The sequence below is a fragment of the Chamaea fasciata genome, unplaced genomic scaffold (genome assembly GCF_029207755.1).
Source record: "Chamaea fasciata isolate MVZ Bird 193981 ecotype frontalis unplaced genomic scaffold, bChaFas1.0.hap1 SCAF_5, whole genome shotgun sequence".
Classification (NCBI taxonomy): domain Eukaryota; kingdom Metazoa; phylum Chordata; class Aves; order Passeriformes; family Sylviidae; genus Chamaea; species Chamaea fasciata.
Window position 1 is genome coordinate 51,647,334 of NW_027094090.1, and position 22,785 is coordinate 51,670,118.

Genomic DNA, 22,785 nt, shown 5'->3' on the forward strand with positions numbered 1-22,785 from the left:
AATACAAAATAAATAAACATAGATGAGTGCCAATAATAGAAAGAGAACAAATACTTAAATCTTCTTCCAGAATGATGAGAAAGTTTGATATGTAAGAACCAAAGGAGAAGATGCCCAATCTATGACAAGAACTCAATTTATTTCCAAACAAAAGCTCAAATAATAAAATCTTGTGCCTGGGAGGGAGCCCCAAAGCATTTAAACTTTTCTCATTCTTGTTGTGGAGCTGAACAATTCCTCTATGAGAGAAAACTCGGAGCAGACCAGTGTTTCAGCAATCCCAGTGAAGAAATCCAGTTCTGGGGATGATGGGGACATCGCAGTTATTTATCCAGAAGGAAGTTTTTCAACAGCTTCCAACCCAAGATGACTTGAGAACAAGGAATTAGGCTGGCTTGGTTTCAGACTCTGCAGCAGTGTCTTCCTAATAGTCAGTGTCTGCAGGAGGAAGGCAATCAGGAGAGTGCAATGCAAAAAGCTGCAGTAATTAATGAGGAAAAACCAATAGGACACAAAATTATTATGACACACTGGACTCAAAATGATGGCTTAGGACAAAGTGGAAGGTTTCCCAAGGCAGGGGGTTGGAACTAGTGGATCTGTAAGGTGCCTTCCAACCCAGGCCATTCTAAGATTCTCTGAAAGATTCATCATTATTTCACTTTCCTTTCAAGAGTGTTACAATTAATTGAGTGACACTGAGCACCATCAGCGGTTTTCCTGCTGGAAGTTTCTCCCTCATCAATTTGTTTGCATAACCAAATATCCTAGAGAAAAAAACCAGCCCTGTTTCCACTCCCACAATCCTTGCAAATTAGATTTTTATGGTAGATTTTTCCTCTCCAGAAAAATAGGTCAGTTCCCCTGCAGTAATGCACACAATCTGAGGCCCACGTTTCTGCTTGGAATGAGCACACATGGAATGCAAGTGCCCCTCGGAGCTGGGCATCTGCACATGCCACCCTCTACTTCAACTGGTCAAGTGACTATTTGCAGATTTCCCCTGCCTTCAGAGCTGAAGCAAAGCCTAAATACTTAAGCCTTTTTCTACTTCCAATCTCCCTCTCTGAAAATATGGACCATAAATATCCTCTCCCAGGAGATTAATCCTGGAACCTTATTGGGCTTAAAGTTACGTTCAAACAATGTCCTAATAAAAACAAATAGTAAATAAAGTGCCTTCCAAGGACATCAAATCATGATTACAATGACTTCCATTTTTGTAGAACTTCCAAAATAAGTCTTTCTTTCTTTACGCGTTAGAAAATAAAAAAGACTTGGTACACGGGAATAAGTCAAATAGATGGAAATATAAAAAAAAAAAATAACAGGAGATTGCTTAAGAAGAGTATTTAAAACCAGAAAAGTTATTCCCAAGTAGCTTCCCAGGCAGCTTCTGTAAGACAAAATAGAAAAGAAAAAAGCAGACAAAAAAGGATTTTTCAGCTTAGTGGGATCGAAGAAGCTGGTTTCCATGGGGTCTGAAAGGGAGCAAGGAGTACTCTGACCCTGACTGCACACCTGAACCACATGATTTTACACACACACACACACACACACACACACACACACACACACACATAGCCCTTAAATCCAACACAATTGAATGGTGCCTTCTTTCAGCGTGTGTGCAAATCCTCCACTTTGTAAAGCAGCCCTGAAAGGGCAAAGGGGAGAGAGAGCCCTACAGATACTGGTTATTCACCCTGGGAGTCCTGCAGCATGGGGACCACACAGCCACCTCTCTGCCTGTCTCAGAAGGTCGTTCCCCAGTTTTGGTAAAATTTTAAAGTCTTGAAGGTGAACTTAAGCCTAAAGGTGACTTACATAAAAAACCAACAACAACAACAAGAACAGCAACAAACAAACAAACAAACAAACAAACAAAAGCAGCAAAGTGAAATCCTTTGGCAAGGTTTTGAACTGAATCTGTGTGAAATGAAATAAACAGTTCTCCCCACTCCAAAATACCAAAGGCAGTTTCTGTCAGAAGAGCTCCCCATGTGATAATCTGCAGTGAAGCCTCAGTGCCAGAGCTGGCACCCTTTGAAGTTAAAGGAAAAGCTCCTGCTGTCTTTATGGTGCCCAGATTCCTGACTGGATTGAAAAATACCAGAGTAAGAGGCTTCCTAAGTTCCTAAGAGCTCTCTGAAGATCACTGCCCAGTGATTAGAGGAGATGTCAAAGGGACTGGGTTAGAAACCTCACACTGGCTGAGCTGGATATGCTCCCTAGAAGGGATCCTGATTTTGTTGTGAGTGATCTCAGAACAAAGCTCAGCAAATCTGATGGCAGATTTGAGATGAAAAAGAGACATTCACATCTCAAAATAAAATATTTGGCTGCTTTTTTAACATTTTATTTTACCAATTCCACTTTTCCTGCTATTTTTCCCCTACTGATTTATGTTAGCTGGAATTAAATTTGAATTTTATGTGGGTTTTTCATGGTGTTTTCGTACTCTTCTCCTTTCTTTTCTCCTTTTGAAGGAAGAAGGAGACAGAGGGAAAAAAAGAAGGTTGGAAAATGAAAGGGACTTTACTCATTAAAATTTTGAAAAAATTATTTTTTTTGCAGCTGATGTCAAATTAACTGAAATTGATGTTTTCATGTAAACATGAAAAATACCAATGTGGCATTTTGACACCCTTTGATTGCATATTTTCTGCAGCAGCAATTTCTTGATTAAGAATTTTCAGCCAACTTAAAGGCACGAGAATTAGGAGTCCCTGCAATCTGGCATCCTGAGCCATAATCTTTGTGAGTAGCACAGAGGGATCTGTTCTGTGCAGCAGAGCATCTACACTACAGCAGAGTGGTGCCTGTAATACAAGCGAGGATAACACAGGGCAAGAGATTAATATTCTGCATCACACTGGGCTCTGTTATTTTTATCCTGCTGTTTCCTTCACTCACCATCTCATGACTCACACCCTCCCCACACTGGAATTTCTGCCTGGGTCTCGTGGCTCACTGGTGTGTTAGGGAAGACGTGGAGAGCCAACTGGAGAGCGCCGCTCCTGCTGGAGCTCCAGGTCGCTCTGGAAAACACAGAGAAGCAACAGAATTTACTGGTCTGTCACATACCTGCGCTGGCTGTTGCAGCCTCCTTAGCAAACTGTCTGCAGCACTTGTGAGGGTTGCAGTTCTTCCTTGTTTTTACAGCCTTAGTGACATGTCTGAATGCAAGTCCCAGTTCTGGACAATCTCACGGAAAGCTGGCATGGCCTTTAGTAAAAGTACAGGGTTCAGTCTGTGAGGTGAGAAAGGGCTCTTGAGAGACAGGTGAATGTAATTCAAGGTGAGTAAAAAAGCTGCTCCTTACACATTTCTTGGTTATCACCTCAGGGGCATGGTCCTCGATGCCACACTAGGCAGACTATGCAGGGTCAATGCTTCCTAAGGCCAAACCACAGTTCCCTGATGTGGGATGGGAAGGCCAGGTCACAGGAGGAATTAGATTACTAATTGCACATATAGCTACTGTGATCCAAAATGCAGAACATCTAAACCCCAGCACAGTCTGCTGCTGTAGAATCCTGCACTCACACTTCCCAGTGGATTCAGTTTCCCAAGTGTCTGGACTCTGGTTTCTCTTTAAATCCAGAAGTAACACAGAGTTTGCTAGTTAGGAACCTCAATTCTACCTCCTCCCAGAAATGACGCTGATCAGAGGAAGCATAATTATTTTCTCTTATTTCTCATTGAGTGGTAAGAGCCCCTGCTCAAGAATCTCAATTCCCTCCTTTCCCTGTATCTGAACTTCCATCTCCATCTTCCTGAGGGCATTTCCTAACCAGTCAGAAGCAAAGAGCACAGAAGGTTCACTCTTTATATGAACAAGCAAATATTCTCTAGGCTAGAGGGAGTACTTCAAGCAGCAATTGGACACCATATCACCTTTCAAAAAATATATTCATACCAGAAAATAACGGATAAATCTCACTCTAGATGTTTCCTCCTCTTTTGCCCTGCCACTTTCAAAAATGAACTTCATTGAAAGGTATCTAAGAACACTTGTCCACAGAATATTTACATCTTGCAAAAAAAAAGGTGTTTATCTGGGGTAAGGGGAATAAAATCCTAACTCAGGTATGAAAATTCCACTCAGTAGCACGATTTCCCTCATGCAGGTACTGAAGCAATGGGCTCTCCAGGCCCTTAGAGTGTATCTGGCCAAAGTAATCCCCCTTTTTGCTGAGAAGGTAGGTGGGAGTCAGCTTGGTTCTGGAATCAGTTTAGCAGAAGGATCACTTGCAATCCATTGTGTTTTTCCAGCTTTCACAGGAAAACTTAGCAAATGACATCAAACAGCCATTTCTCACAAGCTTTTAGATCCTCTGGCCTCCTGCTTTTTCTTTTTGCTCCCATCTGGCTCTTCAGGTAACACTGGAAAACATAAAGCATGTTTTATTTCTGTGGATGTTTTGTTCTCCAGATTTGTCCCGGGGCAAACTTCCTACTCTGTCACATCAGCTCAAGTCCTTCACATGGAATGCTGATGATGACTCAGAACAGTCAATGAGCCTTGTGTTGGTGAAACAGCCTCATCCAGCAGAGACTTTGTTGCTCAGAACCCAAACACCAGCTCAAGCCAAGTCACATGCTCTGCCCTCTCCTCTTGTCCCTCCCCAATATAACTGGCTGCCTGGGGGGGGGGGAGTGGGGGGCGGGCGCAGATGTGCATGATGGAGCAGGAAGGCTGATGGCTTGCACATCCACAACCATCCAAATGTCAGATCTCCCCCGAATCCAAAGGGCAGAAGCTTCCCTCAGTCCACCCTCAGTCTAGAAATGTGACCTCAACACAACAGTCATGCCCTTCCTCTCAGACAATTCCTCCAGCTGGAGGATGATCAATGTGAGTGCCCCAGGAGAGGCTGAGGAGGATGTGATTACTGACCTGAAGTAAAGCCTGTGCACACTGCGGGAGGAGCTTCCACTAAAATCTCTTCCACTGGAGTCAGCACCTCAGGACAACAAATGCTGCTGCAGTTTGAAAGATGATTACCGAAAAAAAAAATAAAAAAAGCTAAAGGGAATTGGAGCAGCCAGAGAAAATCTTGTTAATGCAGCAGTGTCCTGCTGTGAGCTTTCTGTTTAAATGAGAGGGTCCTCAGTACTACTGAGTTAAACAAGTTTTTGCTGTCAAACACCTGTCAGCAGTCCTTTAGAGTAAGGTTTGTCCAGAGCTGCAATCTCCTGTTCTGGACCTGTCCTTGTCTGCAGCTGTTCTAAGCGGACTCCATGAATCAAGAGGAACCTTTTCCACATCTTACTTCTCAGTTCTGTCTTATCACCTGAGGTGCACAAAAGGTCAGGAAAAGACATAAAAATATCTCAAAGAGGGTGTCAAGAGGATGATGCCAGGCTCTCTTCAGTGGTGCTCAACGACAGGATGAGTAGCCATGGCCATGAACTAAACACAAGAAGTTCCACCTCAGCATGAGGAAGAATTACTTTCCACTGAAGGTGGCAGAGCACTGGAACAGCTGCCCAGGGAGGGCCTGGAGTTCCCCTTCTGGAGACATTCCAAACCTCCCTGGGTGTGTTCCTATGTCACCTGCTCTGGGTGACCGTGCCTGGGCAGGGGGGTTGGACTGGATGAGCTTCAGAGGTCTCTTCCAGCCCTAAGGATTCAGCGAAAGCAATCACTCAGAACAGTGAGGAAATAACTTGCGAAGAGCAGCTTTCCATTCACGTGGAGTTGGTCTCTGCACTTCCTCCCACCCTTCTCCAAACACAAGGAAAGGAAGATGCAGGGACACTTTTGTCAACTGGAACATGGGATAGAGCAAAGCGAGGGACTTTCTCCATGAACTGTTTTTTTTCTGGAGGATGTTAGGGGCTTGGAAGACATGTCTTCATGAAAATATTCCTGATTCAATCCAGAGTTCTCTGCCAAAGGTTTCCTAAATCATATGAGAGATGAGCTCTTTGCCACCTCTCACGGGCAGTAACTTGCACTTCCTACAAGCCGGAGCAGGGTGGTTCATTTTTTAATATTCCAGAAAAAAAAATAAAACTAGTGTGATTTCCTTCTAGTGATTCAGAAGAAAGAGTTGCAATCCAGAGAGTAAACTAAATACTAAAATGTACATAATCAGTATAATTTCCACAGGACAATGATCAAAATCGCCTCACATCTGTACACTGCATTCCTGGAACTCAGTCTTCATGGCAAATGGATGCCTACCATTGGATAAAAAATGTCATCTGGCACTGAAAACAACAAAGAAGGATGGTAGTTCCTCACTCAGAGCATCACTGAAAAAATACTTAAAAGTATTGATGTAAGATTAAAGCCTTTAAAATAAAACCACATCATTAAAAAGCAGGAATTTTGCCTTGAACATTGAGTGTCACCAGTTTCATGACAAGTTTATAGTTCTATATTTGGAACAAGAATTAATAGGAAAGGAATCTGAAAAACCCAAACATCACTACTTGATATCTCATCATGAGAAATGTGTGAGATATTTCTCCATCTCACAAAGAGTTTCTCTCCTAAGAGGAAAGGTTCACAGTTTGCTTTTTCAAGAAACTGTAAGTTTTGTACTTTCTAGTATTAACTGATTTATGCAAATTTTATACTTATCCTGTCCATGAATTAATGAGTTGCCAATCTTGCTGTATTTTAAGTCAGATAAGCACCAGATGGAGAGCAGACTTGCTTAATAAGGGGTTTTATCAAAGGAGTTATTAAGCAAATATACATCTGAAATCCAGTGTCAATACTGACAAGTCTAACAAACTTTCCTAAGGAATTAGCTGTTTCTGTGGTGGCTGGATTCAGTTGTAAGTTCTTGGCAGAGATCAGTATCCTCTACTTGAACCGCGCTGTCCAAAATGTCTAAACTGAGCCCTGAGCTCAGTTCTGACCCCCGTGAGTCAGTGACACCACACCAAGTGTCTTCCACTGCATCAGGACTGTGACTTACTGGTTTTGAGTCAGACCCTGGCAATTACCTGAAGTGCACCCTTTGGCTGCCATGGCAAGGCCTAGATTAACTCTTTCACCTCCAGCTTAATTAGACCAGCCTTGGTATGTTCAGCAGTACTAGAGCAGCTGTCTGTGGCATTGCCTTTTCCCTGTTCCTGCTCCTACACAGGCTCTCTGAGCACAGACTTTTTCCTCTGTGAACTGGGAATGTAGACCAGGAGCACCTTCCCATCAGAAAAACACAGGCTTTTACTGAAATGACTCCCTTCATGAAATGCAGCATCAGATCAAGTTTGCCTGTGACAAAGGCAAATTTCGACTGGCACAAGGCAGTGTTGAGTCTGACAGTGTGTGACTTCCACAGGTGTTGCTAGAGCCTGTGGGAGGTGTTGCTGTGACTCATGGAGGCTGGCAGAACTAACAGGGCAGCTTGGTGAGACAGTCCTGTTAATGATTCTGCTGGTTGTACAAGGAACCAGGCCATTCACAAACTGAAAAGGAACAAAAGATGTTTCAGGAGAGGGCATGGGAGCAGCCACAGCTTCTTTGGGCAACCTGTGCCAGGGCCTCAGCACCCTCACAGGCAACAATTTCGTTCTCATATCCAATCTAAACCTACTTTGTGACAGTGTGAAGCCATTGCTCCTTGTCCTGTCACTGCATTTGTAAAAAATCCCTCTCCACCTTTGTCCCTTCAGGTACTGGAAGGGATTTGTTCCTGTGAAGGCTGCACCTGCTTAAAGAAAGACTGAATGTCTCCGCTTGGTGAGTGACACACCTGGTGTAATCATGGGAGAACACCTGGCAAGGCTCCCTAGTGCTTGTGTTCCACTGAATATTTAAATTTTCTTTGCAAAGATAGAAATGAGATAGAATAGTCTGCAAATGCTCAATTCATTTCCAGTAGGTAGGAAAAAAAGAATGTTGAGATTCTTCGGAGAAAGAGGAAGAAGCTGGATGAACAGAGAGCAAAATGGCCAGTAAAACTTGCAGCTGCATAACGTGTAAGAAAAAAACTCTCATGTGCATCACAGAGATCTAAATTTTTGTCTGTGTTCTGAAAAAAACACGTTCTGGGTATTTATAGTGATGCTGGTTAAAAAAAAGCCAGCCCAAATTTAAATCTGAATCAGCCTGACACTTAACCAACAATGAATATTCAAAAGACCTGGCTGCCACCACTTAGAATTCAGAGACAGTGCTCTAAATTCTACCTGTGAGACCACCAGTGAAGACTTTCTCTACCTGCAAAGTGAAGGCTTGAGTTCACTACGCAGGGTGCAGTCACAGCTGTAAGAGTGACAGGGTGCAGGAGAAAAAACAGAGTAAAAGTGAAAATATCATCTTTACAGTAATCTGTGGATCAGCCCGTTTTAGAATCCAGCTTTAGGTGCTGGGAGCTTAAAACTGAATAAGAAGCCTTATAGGAGGTGTGTGAATGATCCACAACAGAAAATTTAAAAGCAGGAAAAGGAGTTTCTTTTTAACAAAAGATGTAACGAGGCTATGGAATTCAGTGACACAGGCAATCAGAGGAGCCAAAAACTTAATTGGATTCCAAAGGGCCAGGACATTGAAGGGAATATCCAGATTAACTACAGAAAATAAAAACATGGAATAGGTTGCTATTCCAGCTATTTTAGTAAGTACTAATCCCGTGATCTTATTGCATCCCGTGATGCAATAAGAGGTCTTTGCACATCAGTTCAGCAATTGCAACCACCCAGGTAAGTTTTCTTAAGGAAAGTGCAAAAGTCCCCTTTGCCTAGAATTGTTCCCACCTTCTCCAGCTCCATTTTTCCCACCTTAAGCATTATGGACTGACAGTAATGCCCAGCCTTATATAAGAGACCACATTCCAATCCTCTTGCCATAGGCAGGGACCTTCCACTAGCCCAGGTTGCTCAGAGCCCCATCCAGCCTGGCCTGGAACACTTCCAGAAATGGAGCAGCCACAGCTGCTCTGGGAAATCTGTGCCAGGGCCTCCCCACCCTCACAGGGAACAATTTCTTCCTGATATCCAATCTAACCCTCCTCTCTGTCAGTGTGAGGCCATTCTCCCCAGTCCTGTCACTCCAGGCCCTTGTCAAGAGTCTCTCTCCATCTTTCCTGCGGGCTCCCTTCAGGTCCTGGAAAGCCACAATGAGGTCACCCCAATCCTTCTTTTCTCCAGACTGAACAACCCCAATTCTCTCAGCCTTTTTGTGTGGGTATTTATCATCCCCATCCTGGATTGATCCCAGGGGTTAGTGCACTGCAGCTAAGAATGGTAAAGGCTTTTTCATCCCTTATAGGATTAAGTTACTCTTCATTCAATGCCTATGAAATTTGTTACGACATAACTGGTATTGAGGAACACAGGTCACCCTCAATGCCACCTGTACTTCACTGTGGGTGATACTGATGGCCCTCAACACCCACAGGGGATGAAAGGAATGCAGCACATCAAAAAAAAAAAAATGTCGCCCGGCAGCTTGTTGAAATGTTCCCTTTGTGGACAGCAAATTATTGGAGATGGCATCTCTGTTTGCAATGACTTCAGTGTCCTCCCTGAATTCTGGGATTACTTTTAAAAAGGGGGACTGTCTACCTAGGAAAAAGCCATGTTTGTCCTGGTTAGTCCCTCTACAGCCATTCTCCTTTAAAATAGTAAAGATTACATTTGTTTTAGTATTCCAAAGTGGACTGAGTTACACATAAGTCAGGCCTACCCTTATTCCAGATATGATTATCTACGAAGGAGTGTGCAACAGTTTGAGCCATTGTAATTAAGAACTATTTTTTTCTGATCCCATTAACATTACACTTCCCAAGTATTCCCATGTAGGTGAACCCTTAGAGATTTAGAAATAAACCTCTCCAATCTCTGGTCATTCTCTAGGAAAGAAAAATTGCTGTAAATTCTTGCCTGCAAAATCTGAAGAGCCACAGTAATGTCCCTTTTACATGCACTGCATTTTCCCCAAACAAATGTAGCAGGGGCAAAATAGGTCAAAATCCTGCAACAGGAATTACAAGATGATTTTCACAACATACATATGTTGTGTCAAACCCCAGAGACACTTCTGTGCCCAAACACCTTTTGATTTATCACCTAGGGTATAACAAAAGGTAAGGCTCAGTTATTGCAGATTTTGCCTTTTCCTTTTTTATATTTTCTCTTTTTTTTCCTTTTTTTTTTTTTTTTTTTCTTTCTGGAAAATATGCTTTTGTAAGATATTTCTTGCTTTTAGCCTATGTGCTTATAGCATTATTTTGAAAAGCCACTGGGCAGATGGTCCCCAAATGTGAGTTAATAACTTGTAGGTAGCTTTTGGGGAAGCTTTTTGAAATCCCTTCATGCAAAATGATTTCACAAACTGCCTGCATGCCATTCTTTGGCTATTTGAACAGACTATTTCAAAATGTTCAAGAGAAAAAAATGGCAGATTATGTCCCGTTTGTTTTGCAGCAGGCTGCTACACTTATTTTACCATGGTGAAAGAACATAAAGAGAAAATAAAACACATACATAGCTTTCACTGAAGATTTTTCTAGACCTGGAAGCAATGACAGGCTTCAGGGTGAGGATGTTTGGGCCTCTGCCTCTCTTCTGCAACAGTTCTTACCTTTCAAAATCAGCTTGCTCTTTGAGAGAGTAGCACAGGCTGAGTGTTCAACAATCATGAGTCAGACTTCACAGCATCACAAGATTAATGTAAAAATTGGATTTCAAACAGGAGGTTGTTCCTGTTCACCACTGGTTTGGTGGAGATTCCATGTGCCTTGCATGATATAAAGTTAAAAGTGTTGTAAGTGTCTGGTCTGGTGAGCATTTCATCACTGGTTTTGAACAGATTTCACCAGAAATCCATCACTGACAAAATTCTGCAGCCTTACTTAACAATGGCAGCACATCAAGTGCCTTCTGATCCTCACCCAGATTTGCCTGTCTGTGAACCAATCAAGTATGACTGCCCTCTCTCCAAGGTGATTCATAGCTTTAGAAAATAGAACAAAAAAAATAGAGTATTTTCAGTTGGAAAGGCTCAACTGTCTGAGCACTCCTCTCCCAGTGTATATTGTTGCATATTTGTTGTTACATTTCACCCCATGGCTCACAGTCCCATGCTCCAACCTCTCAAGGCCTCCTGGCCCTGTAGAGAGTCAACGGCACCTCCCAGTTTGGTGCCACCAGCAAATTTCTCACGGTGTGTTTGACTCCTGCATCCAGGTCACTGAAATATAATTGAACAGGACTGGCCCTAGACTTGGCCCTAGACTTGAAGAAACAAGGCCCAAGTTATAAAAAACCATGAGCTCGAGCCCCAAGCTGACACTTCTGATACTTACAGCATTTGGTATTTTTTCCTGAAGCACAGCAAACCCTCCCATCATAAAGGACCAGGAAATGACACTTCCTTCAGGGGCCAAAGTTTTGAGAACAAAGGACAGCTCTGAGAAGCACTTTCCTTTCAGAAATCACATTGCTAATATATATGTACCTATATTTTGTTTTTTAAACACCCAGCTGCTTCACTGCTCACAGAGAGCCAACACGTGAGGTCTACGAGCCACGTTTTATATGGAATCTCTGGTAGGGTCTCATCCAGAGAATCCATGATGAGCATAGCCTAAGAATGTACACAAAGATCCATTCTTCTTGCAAACCCTTCCCAGGTAAAGCCTTCCCTCTCTTCCTCCTGCCCCTCCAAACTCACCACTGCTGTGCAGCAGAAAAGGACACGAGCTTTAAGCTCAAGGTTTTCTTTCCCCAACCTTGAAGGAAGGAAGGAAGGAAGGAAGGAAGGAAGGAAGGAAGGAAGGAAGGAAGGAAGGAAGGAAGGAAGGAAGGAAGGAAGGAAGGAACTCTGCCTCAAGATACAAGGCACTGTTTGCCTTATTTCTAAGCACAATTCTGCTTCTTGCTGTTACCCTGTAAATCCCATCTAATTAGCATTTGCAGCACTTCAGAGAAGTCTATGAACATACCAAGGTCTCTCCTGTGTTCATAGAGCAACCGTTTAGGGCAAGTCATGCCACAGCTTTTGCCTAAGAGAAGCAGTTTTAATTCCAGTCTTTCTTTCCCCCAAGCAGCCAGCTACCTTTCCAAAAGCCGTAAAAAGAAGTAATCTTCTTCAAGGTCAGTGTCCTTTTGCCAAAGTTGGTTGGAAATGGCTATCGAGTTCAAAAGCTACTGATGAACAAAGGAGTGACTGAAAAACCACCAAACCCTTCTCCAGCCTGAACCCAGTCCAGTGCTCTCTGCAGAGCTGATATGAACCTATTTCTGCCCCACACAGCCAACCATGTGCGAAAATAGCTGTACCTAAACTTCGTACTGAGGCCAGCACTAAGCCACGGTGTCCCTGTGTGGGGAATCATCCCCAGCACAAGCCAACCCTGGGAGCTCTGAGGGGGCCAGAACATGTGCTCCATGGCACGTACTGGCATCACCAGCAGCCCCACTGAGGGTGCATTCAACTCCTGCATCCAGCTGGTTGATAAATATGTTGAAGATGATGGTTCAATAAGGTGCACCAGGCACAGCCCCATCCACTCAGCCTGGAGTATGGAAACCAGCAGGGAGATGGTGATGAGGCAGAGCCTGCTGAGCCTGCAGAAGAGAGAGAGGGAGGGGAGAAGGATGGTGTGCACAAAAGCACCCTGCCACTGTCTGATGGCTGATGTGCCCACCAAAGCCGGAGGAGAGCCGTGCTGGCTCTCTGGAGCACCGAGCCAGGGGCAGCTCAGCACATCCTGATGCTCCTGGGCAGTAGGGCAGGCTCAGCACAGAGCTCTGCTGGAGCTCCAGGACCCCACCAGTCCCTGAGCCCAGTGCAGAGCACCAGCTCCAGGCTCCTGGTGAGATCCAGAGCCAGCAGCTCAGCTGGGCTGGCTTTAGCCCTGGCTGCAGACAAAGTTGCTCTGCTCCCAGCGAGCTGATGCTGCAGCCTCAGAGCCCTGTGCCAGCCCTGCTCGCTCAGTGTGAGCCTACGACCTGCTAACAAGGCATTTGCTCTGATGAGGCAGCAAACGGGAGCCCCCTACAAAGCCCATAAAAACTGCTGACATTCACAGCACCGTGAATCAGCTGCACTCATCCTCCAAATTCCACCGGCTCGAATTAGAAAGCTGCAGGTTTGGTTCGCTGCAAACCAGCTCAGCTCTAAGCTGCCTTGTCCCAGTCATGTCAGCACCAAACTGGAAGGAACAGCCACAGGCCAGGCAGATTTGTCTGCACCACTTCACAGTTAAACCTTGGAAAATCTATTTTTTTGCCAGGAACTTCTGCTGTCGCTGTACCTCCCTTTGGGAAAGATGCTAATTGGCTGTTTGTCATCTGATCAGAAAGGGGAATTGAGTATTGCCTGGCTGAGTCACTGCCTGCTGAAATTCACTCCTGCCCTCTCTTTAAATTGAGAAGACATGTCTGGCACACACCTGAGCAAGACACTTTGTAAGTGAGGCTTCTTTTCAGTACAGGTACCTGGCTCACGGTTCCCATCCAACAGAGACTAAAACTTTACAAAATCAGCCATTGGCAGCACTCCCAGGATATTTTTCCATTTGCACATATTTCTAAAAATGTCAATGGCAGTCTAACCATTCTCATCTGGGGAGCCTGACATGAGATGTACATTAGCCCGGGAAAAAAATACCCAAATTGCAAGCCCCTTCTAAAAAGGAAAACAAATTCCAAGTATGTTACACTGGCTCCTGCCTCTGGGCTCTCTGCAAATGAGAGGAGGAAATTTTACAGTGTGATTTTACACCCATGGCAATTCAATCAGAAAATCAGACGAGGGAATGGGGGTGGGTTTTACCGGGATGAGAAGGGGATGATATGCGACATTTCTGTTCAGTCCTGACTTCCTGTTTGTTAGGGTTTGCTACCCAACAGCAGACAAAAAAAAAGTCCCAGGCAGGACCTTAAGAGCCACGTGCAGTCCTGGAATGAAACCCAGACAGCTGAACAACACTGCATCTGGCTGTGGGAGAGCTTCCCTAGGGAGAAAGCATTTTGGCTTGAGCATTTTGTTCCAGTCATCAGCCTCTGATTATTTTCTCTTCCAAATTCGGACCCTTCACACCCCTCCCCAGCATCACCTGCCTTGCCTGAGAGACAAGTGCATGCAGGACATGCCAAGCTGCCTTCTGGCCATGCTGAGTCCAGGCAAGAAAATTATTGTTTCCACACTCTGCCCATAACACATGCTGTCAGCATTCACTCACTTTTAAGAGAGATCTCCGTTTAATTTGGGCTGTCAGGAGTCAAGGAAAACAAAGGATGTGACTGCAGACCTCAAGTCCATCTGAGCAGGACTCCTGGAATGGAGTCCAGTTGATTTCATTAGGACTGATCCACAGCTAAAGAGTGAACAGAGTGCAGGGCATGCTTCTGAGATATTTAAAATATGTATTTCCATGAATGCTGCAAAAATGACAACTGCTCTCCCTCTGGAAAATAATTAGAAAGCCCTCCTCCCCTTACTGGCTCTGATGATGATTGCATCTGCTCACCTCCAGGATGTATTTGGCACCTGAATGACACTTTTGCTTTCTTGCAAATCCTCATGTTTTCCACATGTCCATTTTCACTATGTGTCCTGTCTCTAAATATTAACTCACAACAAACAGAGTTTTCACTGATAACCCTGACACAAAAAGTTCCACCACGTTTTCCCAGGAGGTGCATGTCAGCATTCCAACCTCCACATTCTGGTGGCCTTTTCTTTATGACACCCACACTAAACCATGTGCCCACTCATCTGCTGAAGGAAAAATCCCAGCAACCTGTCCTTAGTTGCCCCTTCAGAGGGATTTACTTCTCATCCCCTTCTTGGGGTGGTTGACAGCATTAACATCTTAAATTATTGTAGTTAGAGCTGTCAAGACCCATGGATTACAGAAAAGATTTTAAGTGGAAGTTTAGTTCTAGACATGCACCCTTTCTTCTCCCTCTGACTGAATTTAACTCATGTTCCATTACCTGGGGACCTCTGGCATGTAGGCTCAGCTTGAAGCCACAGAAGAATTCTAGTGCTGGTCCACTTTCTGCGTGTGCTGAGCGCTCCATGGTTTCTTCAGCACTAGAATGCAGTGTGTCCTCTCTCTCTCTCTCTCTCTCTCTTTTTTTTTTTTTTTTTTTTTTACAGTCATTTCCTGGTGCATCCTGCTGGATAGCAAGACCAGGGGATATGCTCGGCCACCAGGGCCTCAACTGGAATTCTAAGCAGAGTTAGAAGATGCAGAGACTGAAAAAAAAGTACAGCCTCCACTAGGGCCAGGCAAACAGGAAAATCAGCCAAAAGCCAAAGCAACAGTATCCCCCTCCCACTGTCAGATCCACTTCTGCTCCTCTGTGTGCAGCTGGAAGAGTGTGTGATTTTTAGTTTGAGTTGCATATAGATGAGTGCAGGTGGAAGCAGAATTAGATGAGAACAGATTTTGGCAGGAATAACCGTTCTCAGTGAATAGAGACTGATTATTGTTTAAGAATGTGCCGACAGGGGGAAATGTGTAAAGCTCTTAAGATACCCTAAAAATTGCCTGAGGGTAAGAGGCATCAAAGCAGGGCTGTATCTCCACTTGCCACCTCAAGAGTTTGAGGGAATGTTCCCAAGCAATTAATCACAATCAACCACACTTAAAGGGTCCTCCTAGTCACGCTGGTAAGTCTGTACCCAAGCACTCTCTCCCAAAATACTTCCTAGGCACGATGTGGGAATGAGCAGAGGCCAGAAAGGGAGCCCAGTGGGCTGAGTGCCGAACACCTTGTTTCAGAGCAAGCCTCTGGCAGCAGGAGCACAGCCTGTGTCCTGCCAGCTGGCCTCAGTGCAGGGAATGGTCCTGGGCACATTTCGTTTTCTAATATAGATGCAGTCAGGACGTCTATGAGAATTTGTATCTCCCCCTCAGTGAATATCCAGCTTCCTTTTTAAGAACAGAGCTACCCCATTTTCCACTAGCAAGAAGCAGTGCAAATGCTGTTTTGAAATGTCCAGCGTTTCCAAGCCTTCCAGAGAGATTTCTCTTTGGTGCTCCAGAATTCTGCACTTCTCAGCCTCTGCTCCTTTGTAAGTGTGTATCACTGACATGAAAATACTCTGGGAGACAAGTGGGAAAGGGGAATCTGACCAAAATTTTGTTGGTTACTGGAATTTACTCTGCCTGCCTTACATCCACACTTCAGCACATTCTCCTAAATGCAAGTACCTGTATCCTTTCAAGGCACTGAGCAGACTTTTAAAACATGATCCTGAGAGATTCTGTGCAGGTATTTTGCCCATTGGCTGAAATCCAGAGACAACCGTAGGAGCCACCATCCTGTTCTGTCAAATGCTCTGATATCTCAGCTGTGGATTCCTGCTCTTCCCTTCGCTTCCTCTTTGGCTCAAGAACACTGTCTCCTTCAAAGCACAGAGGCTAAGCTTAAGCCAGAGGGCATTTCTTCCCAGAACAAGCTTTGTCACCCTCCAGACTCCCTGTTTCTTTGCACCATTCTCTTGCTTAATAAACCACCATGTATTTTCATAATAACTTTCCTTTAAACAGCCCCCTTGTGTAGCACTACCTTGAAAATTACTGTGTTTGCTGAACTGAGCAAATTTGCTCTGCAAATTCATGTTAAATGAATCACATTCAATCACACCCCATTAGATTTTCAAATCATTTTAAACAGAACAGAAAAAAAAATTATAAGGCTATGTTGCTTAAATAATTCAAATAATTTTTCACCTTTCCAATCACAGGCATTTCTACCTATAATTAGGCAGCAAGGAGGAAGAGGTTTGAAATGTGTTGAACTTGCTTGAGAGAATTAAGTATGGTATAATATAACTAACCTCTACTAACTGAAGGAAGCAAAGCAAGCCCTGGTATGGAATTTGTGATATTTTCTGGGGGAAATACTACATGCTAGGACACCAACACTGGCGTGAAACCATGCAAAGGAAGAAATTCTACCTGCTCCTTTTACACACCAGACCCTTAGACCAGTATCTATTTAAATCACATATTTTCCTCCAGCATCTTCATGGAAACATCAACCCTGACATGAGTGTTTATTACCAGGTGTATAGTCATGAGAAGAGCTTCAAGGTTTCATTGCACTCCTGGCCCACAGGAGTGAGGAAACCACCATTCCTGGCCAGGGTTGGACATGGGATTTGAGAGAAAAGACTTTATATTTCAACATTTATGTCTAAATGGTTTTTTTTTTTGTCAGAAAACTAGAGGTCAGAGTAACCACTGTCTTGAGAGGGAAATTATTACCTGTTCCCATCCAAGGTGGCTTCTCCAGCAACATTCTTTCGAATGTCAATTTCAACACAACCACAGCTGTTTTCCACAAAATTGCAAATGACAATCTCCATGGCACACCGCAGTTGAAGCATAGAAATAAGATATATATTTATTTTTTCTCTTATTCCTGTCAATCAAGGGTTAAAACCTACACTGATTTATTTGGAAACATCCCCCTGATGACTGTGAATTATTTATACAGAAGACAGTTTGCAGATGGCTTTTGGTAAATTCTAAATTCTATCTGGAAAATTATTAATTCTGCAATAACCATAAAGACTGTGTGCTAGGAAGCCCAAGCTCTAAGAAAAAAAAAAAATGTAGCCATCTAGGAGGGATATTCATTTTACTATTAGATGAGGTTATTTCTGGGGCACAAAAAGCTACTCTGGGCAACCTGTGCCAGGGCCTCACCACCCTCACAGGGAAAAAATTCTGCCTAATATCCAATCTAAACCCACTTTCTGTCAGTTTGAAGTCTTCTTGTTCTTTAAACAAGTTAGTGTTTCTCTTCAAAACTTCTAATTCTAATTAATTCCTCAGTCATATCATTATCACCTTTAATTTTTTTTCCTATTCCAGTTAACATAAAAGCTTTTATTTCGTATCATTTCAATGGTTACTATAACCACATTTCTCACAATATTTCATCATACAAATATTAATTATGTTCTGGTCAATGGTCCCACAGAGTTACTGGAGAATTTCCATGTTTATTCCTCCTGTGAGCTGACACACTGATATCAGGTGGCAGGACCCAGGTCCACTGTAGAGTATCAGCACCCTGAGGTCCCAAATTTAGGCCAGAGAATCCGAACTTTAACAAGCTGACCAGGAGAACTGGGAACCAGTTAATGCATACAGAAAGAAAGTTAAAAACAAACAAACAAACAAAAACAACAAACAAACAAACCCCCCCCCCCCCACAACAAACTACAAACCAACCAACCAAAACGTAAACATTACCGAACTTACAAAAAGACTAAATGGCACAATTAAAAAAAAAAATATTTAGTGGTGCTGTATATAGCAAAAGTCATGGCAGAATGATGTTGGAACAATGATTTTAATCTGTCATAGGCTATATTATTCTAAAGACCTTTTCTATTTCTTTTTTTTTTGGACATTTGTAGCTATGGAGTGAAGCTGGTGGTCACAAAGTGACATGGCTAACGCTGAACCAAAGGCAGGCAGATGCTGCTAGAGCTTCATCTCCCAGTTTCCTTGCTGCCCCTCTGTCCTGCACGGGATCAGCCTTGTTATTCCTGAGGCTTCCCCCACACCCTGCCTGCCACACAACATTCCCATCCCACTGCTGGCCAAGTGGCAAGGCCAAAGTCTTGATGAGGTGCTTAAAGCCCCCCTTCTGTAACTCCATAAATATGGCAGCAACCACCCTGAGGTCCCTGCCAAATTCCACTCCCGTTCATGGCATCTTGCTACATGTCTGGATCGGATGTCAGCAAGGAAGCTCGTCCCTCACCACGGCTCAGTGGCACTGTCACATACCACTGAACACTCTCCTCATTTGACCTCAGCACCAGCTTCACTGACACTGACCAGGAAGGAGAATTTTCTCACAGGAAAGGTTGTCAGGCATTGGAGTGAGCTGCCTAGGGAGATGGTGGAATCATCATCCTTGAAGGGGTTCAAGAAGCAACTGGATGTGACACTCAGTGCTCTGGTTCAGTTGACAAAGTGGTCACAGATTGGACTCACTGACCTTGGAGGTCTTTTCCAACCTCAGTGATCCTACGATAGGTTTCAGAGGAGCCAGACTTTTTGTACACACATGCATCTCCCACTGAGAGTGCCCTGACATGTGCTTTGTTCCCTAATGGGAGGTGACGGGCAGTGCCTGGAGAATGGCTCAGTGCCCTGCAACTCAAGAACCCTGCCAGCACCACCTCCCCCAGAGCAGCAGTGTCTGCAGCTGGAGAAGCCAGGGAACAGCCAGCAGGAGTGCCACGTTCTCCTTACAGAGCCCAAATGAAGAGAGCACACAAAAGAGGGATTTGTTTGTCCCCTCTGTGTTCAGTGACCCCACACCAGATGGGTCATGGTGCACAGCTGCTGGCATCCAGTCCTTGCCTGCAGAGCCACCCAGAGCCATGCAAGAGACCACAGGGGGAATCTTTTTCTTCCCTGAGATCCACATTTTAGACCTCCCAGTCCAGCCAAGCCCACTCCTATTTGTTCCTCTCTGAGCCCCTGTCCCTTTGACAGGCTTAAGTCTTCCCTTCCACAGCCTTTTCTTTGCCCTGCCTGTACACAGAGCATGGTGCAATTGTTCACAGAGCTCCGGGAGATGAATGGCGTTATATAACTGCTTGTTACTGTTTTCTCGTTTTTTAGGATGATGGAAAAGTAAAAGGGAAATGTGGACTCCCCTTGGGGCCAGGCTAGAGCAAACTAAACTTACATCTCCGGTGAACCAAATGAACATTCACTTCAGCACCCCCAAGAATGCATTTTAGTGCACAGTGTCCCATGTGAGAGGACAAGGCGTTAATAGCTACAGTATGTGTGGGGTGAGGCAGCTTCTCTGTTGCAGCTCCTAGCCAAAAGAGTTTACAAAAAAGTGTTGGTTTGTTGATTGGCTGGGCTTATTTGGGTTTTTTTATGTCTGCAATGATTTACTATTCTTTAAGCTCTGCTATCCTGATGCTTTTGATAACGCAAATAGGTCTGATTCAGCCTGCTGTTCATTCCAGGTCAGCTAACATAAAATGAATAAGGGTTAGGATGTATTTCCTTCTTGTGATGGTCCTGGAAGAGAAAACTCTCTTCCTGTCTCACATTTCCAGGAGCCTTCTTGGAAGGGTTCAGTTCTCTTTCACTCTCTTCTGGATTGGTACATTATGTGACTGTGCCATGTACCCACATATTTGCCCCAAAATCCAAGGGGAACCAGTGGCTCCAAGGTTTCAGCCCAATTTATAACTCGTATTTAAATAACCATCTGAGAATCAAAGAATACCCCAAGCTGGAAGGGACCCACAAGGAGCATCCAAATCTAACTCATGATTTCAAACCTCAAAATCATAAAGATCAGTGCATCTAAAACACCTGATGAAAATTGTGTTGGTTTAAGCATGTGTCCATACTAAATGCTCTGTTGAACTGGGTTCTAACCATGTTCCTGGTCACATTACTCAATGTTTGGCAGCACAAAATCTCATTAGAAAGCAAATCCTTGACTGTCCTATAAGCAAATAGAAATTATGTATTTATTTGTAAAGGTGTCAAAAGTGAATTTGCCTGAACTGTACTTAACAACTGTTTAGAAACCCAAGCCAAGCAAACATTTTTAACCATACTTTGAGAATGATTTGTTTTCTTTTTAATGGAAAGTTCTGTTGATTTGTTACAGAAAAACACAGATATTGAAACAGAAGGTTGAATCTAATTTCCTGTCAGATGAGTGAGCTCAGGCAGCTCCAGGAAGAGAAGGCAGCACTTGAACTTGTACTTTCAGGAGGAGAGAACCAGTTCAGTGAAAGCAACAAAAGGACACATGGTGGGAAGGAGAAAAGTAAAAAAGCAGGGAGGAAGACCAGACCTTCCCTTGGTGTCACCAAGATCATCTTGACCCATGCCCCATAGCCCTGATCTGCTTTCACCTACATCAGCTTGCTGCAATTACTACAGAGATGTAATCCCGATCCCTAAAATCCTTACACAGGATTCCAAACAAGTGGCAGTGTGGACACAGTGCCCCTGCTCTGAGGAGCCAACAGCCCAATCAACACAAAACATAGCTGAAGACCAAACTCTGGTGGTCAGGAAGGTGAGGGTAGTAGTTTGAGAAAGACCACCCCAAAACTTTATCCTGAAAGACTAACTGCACTTATCCAGGTGCTTATTCAGGCGAGTCAGATGGATGTGATCACAGAGAGCAAATCAAAGCACTTGTCTGAGCAAAAAGCCTTACTCTAAATCCGTCAATGGTGTAGATCTCAGCACGTGCAGTGGAGTTACACCACTTATTTGTTTCATCTGAGATTCAGCCTCACCAAAGAGCCGATTCTGCACTTCCCCCTGGTGCAACAACTCCCATCAAAGCAAACTGGAGATCTCCCTGAGTCTGGAGTGCAGCTGCACTGGGCGCTTTTCCTGTCAGACTTGTTTCAGACAGCTCCTCAGCACACTACAGCCTTATTCCCCATCTCCATAAACAAGCAAACCAACCAAGAAACCAACATCTAAAATTGTAAAATTAATGTGAAAGATGCTGTTCTCTATTATGAGATTCAAATTTCTTCCCCTCAGCCCCGGGTTTCGGGCTGAGCACTCTGTTCATGAAAAGTATGACTTGCTTGGAACTTATTTTACTCACTAGGAAGGAAGAAATCATGCATTTGGGCAGTATTATTAAAGAGCATGGTCAGGAACAGGAAAGCAGCATTTGTGTCTGGGAGAATGTCAGAGCACTGCTCTGCAAAGCTGATCTCAATTTATCTCAGGACACAGATGAGGTACTTGAATAAATTATAATCCCAACTGAGCACTTATTTATATTAGAAAATTTGTTAGAAACAAACCTTGAGCAATGTTGCCAATCAAGCCTTCTCTCCTCTGCTACTCTTGCCGTGCCACAGGATGTGGGAAAGGCATGGAACATCCTTCAGCAAATAAACAGAAGCTGGAGGGGGAAACAGAGATGTCCTTTGCAGGAGAAATGGTAAGAAAGCTCCTTGAGCTAAAGGAGCAACTTTGTGTCAGTCTTCTGTAAGCTGCAATCTTGATACTGTGTCACTCGTCTCTCAACAACACCTCAACTGTAAAATCCACAGCGCTGAGAAGGTTTTGTTTGGAAATAAAAGAAACCAGGGGTGTGTTTTGATGAGAAGATGGTGCTTTCCATCTGTGTCCAGCCATGCGATGGTTATTTAAGCAGCACAGCATGCCACGTTCGACTCCTGAAGTGCCATCCACTCCCGGTCTGAGATAACTAAAACCAGAGAACTCTGTACACAAATGGTGTGTGCATACATAAAGGTGACTGATACACACGCTCAAGGAATCTGGAGCACACGATAAAAACAGTTTTGCAGATATTGCACTCAGTAGACTACTTTCTCATTGTGCCTATCCATTCCTTCATGTTTTTGATGTGTTGTGCACTTGAAAATCTGCTCAGATCACTTTCGATCTGTTGTGCACTGGATTGAAACCAGTAACAGCAGACAGCGTATTTTTTTCCTTTTCGACTCAAAAATATAACAAAGGTATAAAACTGTAAAACCACAAAAAAAAAAAAAAAAAAAAAAAAAAAAAAAAAAAAAAAAAAGAGAAAAAGAAAAAAAAAGCTGCACGTACTTTTTTGAGTGGGGTCAGTAAGCACATGACTGAATTACTCAGAAATTCTGAAACAGAAAGGTAACTAATAAAATCATTTATAAAGAAGTATATCTACAATATTTAATAATTTAAGGCTCACAAGAAACTAAGATATCAATGACAAACAGAAGTTTTCTGCTCTAGGGTTCAAAGCACCAAATTCACTTCACATACAAGATAACCAGATCTGTACTGATCACTAGTGGAAAAC

General features: G+C 43.6%; 1 long non-coding RNA gene across 1 annotated transcript; it reads right to left on the reverse strand.

Annotated features, from left to right (window-relative positions):
* Window positions 1-249: 249 nt before the first annotated feature.
* On the reverse strand, window positions 250-22,026 carry LOC136290253 (uncharacterized). The gene is made up of 3 exons (XR_010721059.1): window positions 21,776-22,026; window positions 2,917-3,041; window positions 250-438 (listed from the first exon to the last, which is right to left on the reverse strand). It is a non-coding gene; the product is annotated as an uncharacterized lncRNA (long non-coding RNA).
* Between the last annotated feature and the right edge of the window lie 759 nt (window positions 22,027-22,785).